The sequence below is a fragment of the Octopus bimaculoides genome, chromosome 7, assembly GCF_001194135.2.
Source record: "Octopus bimaculoides isolate UCB-OBI-ISO-001 chromosome 7, ASM119413v2, whole genome shotgun sequence".
NCBI classification, from domain to species: domain Eukaryota; kingdom Metazoa; phylum Mollusca; class Cephalopoda; order Octopoda; family Octopodidae; genus Octopus; species Octopus bimaculoides.
Window position 1 is genome coordinate 11,833,716 of NC_068987.1, and position 2,353 is coordinate 11,836,068.

The window sequence follows — 2,353 nt, forward strand, 5'->3', positions numbered from 1 at the left end:
TATATTTATATATATATATATTAAGCCTCACCAAGGCAATGACTTGTGACCGAGACCTTTGGAAATATGCTGTGCGTGAGAAGACCTGGCAAGCCAAGTGAGACCAAAATCCAAGGCCTCTGCCAGGGGTGTAGCCAGCCCACTTATGCGTACCTTCCTTCATTGGACACTAAACTCTGCTTCCGAAGACCTGTTGAGGCAAGTGAAATCGAAATCGAACTAAATCTGTAGACTGGCACCCTTGCCATCGACTCTTTCATTGAACACTAAACTCGGCTTGCGAAGACCTGCTGGGGCAAGCGAAAGCGAAATCGTGATGGCATCTTTACCAGTAGATCACTAAGCACCATCCGAGCGTGATCGTTGCCAGAGCAGCTGTCTGTCTTCCATGCCGGTGGCACGTGAATAGCACCATTTGAGTGTGATCGTTACCAACGTTGCCTTCCTGGCACTTGTGCCAGTGGCACGTGAAAAGACATTCGAACGAGATTGTTGCCAGTACCGCAACGATTTAGAAATTCTTTTTGCTACCAGTGGTCTAGCGAGAAGAAAAAACTAGTCAATAGACTATATATTATTCATATAAATACATACAGTGTACAATTAAACACATAAGAGAAACAAACATATATAGATGTGTGTATATATATATATATATATATATATATATACTCACACATCTATATATGTGTGTGTGTGTGTATATATGTAAATGTGTGTATGTGTGTATATTCATATATATATATACACACATGCACACACACACACACATATGGAAAGACATGTCTTGTACTCATCTTTGATGTAGTTTATTTCTATATTTTTATTCACCTTCCCTCACTCCCACCATTACTAATCACTACATATTCGAGTTACCGGACATTTTAAACTCCACCACTAGAGAGCAGCCAGCATGGCGGCTAACTAAAGAAATTCAGGTCAATTTTGCTAGCAATATTTACTTCTGATTAATGAGTAAATAAATTATTATTTTGCTTCCTGATTTAGTTTCATTGCTCATTGAAGAACTAGTTTCCAAAACAGGGTGTAATGTGTTTTTTTAATTTTTTTTATTTTCTCTTCCTCCTGTTTTTCCTATTTTGGTGTTGTTCATAAATAGATATCAAGTCCTTGAAAAAGTCCTTGAAAACATCCCAATTGAATTAATTTAGATGAAGCTATTTTAAGCCCTCCTTAAAATTAAAACTGCTTGGATTAAGCATCATTAATGAAATGGACAGCACCCTCATTTTGTACTGTCCAAAAGGTAGAATATAAAACAAAAAAATGGAAAAGAAATGAACAGAGTGCAGGTATGGCTGTGTGGTTAAGAAGCTTGCTTTGCTTCCACATGGTTTCAGGTTCAATCTGAAGTAGGAGTCCAGAGAGTGCTGGAGGAAGCAGATGTATCTGGATAAATTAGGGCATGCAGCAAGACAGCTGTTTCTGTCTTTCTGTCACACTCTAACCTTTCATCATCTGGCACAAGATGACCTCTTCCAATTCCAAAGGATCTTTGTCTTGCAAGTTTTTTGGTGACCCTGCCAGTGCTGGTGCCATGTGAAAAGCATCCAGTCCACACTGTAAAGTGGTTGGCATTTGGAAGGGCATCCAACTGTAAAAACCTTGACAAAACTGGTCTCACCTGTGCTGGTGCCAAAGCACTCAGTCCACTCTGCTGGGTTGTTGGTGCTAGGAAGGGCATCCAGTCATAAAAACCATGCCAAAACAGACACTGAAGCCTGGTGCAGTCGTCTGCCTAGCCAGCTCCTGTTAAACCATCCGACCCATACCAAAATGAAATGTAGATGTTAAATGCTGCCACCGTTCTCAACCTGGGTCCATACCCTTGGAGATTCATTTAAGATTTAATTCCTAAAATTTATGTGTCTGTTAAATATATATATATATATATATATAATTAATTTACAAAGGTATCGTTAATTCTATTATTATCCAATGTAACTATTTTGAGAATGATAATAGCAGAATCAATGATACAGGCGATAGCAGGCCAAAAAAATAGCATTAAATAGCCGAGGGATTAAAATTAATCAAAGGACATACCAAGTATGTCTACCTGTTTGAAATAACAGTCACAACTTGTTATTAAATTGCCAAAAATACACTGGTGTAAAGCAGGGGTCAAGCAGAGTTAGCAAGAAGTCAGAGGGGTCCATTGGTTAAAAAAATGGCTGAGAACCACTGAGTTAGGTGATGAAAACACTGACTGTCTTCCTTCCTTCCTACCTACCCCACCTCCCATCCCACTCATCCCCTCCCACCCTTCATCCAACCCCCCTCCTCTTCCAAACCTCCCCATCTCTCCTTTCTTTCTTTCTTTCTTTCTTTC

At 39.4% G+C, this 2,353-nt stretch overlaps 1 protein-coding gene across 1 annotated transcript in view; it reads left to right on the plus strand.

Annotated features, from left to right (window-relative positions):
* The window catches only part of LOC106882388 (ATP-dependent DNA helicase Q1), a 31,641-nt gene that overhangs the window by 7,313 nt on the left and 21,975 nt on the right, over positions 1-2,353 (plus strand). The window lies entirely within an intron of this gene.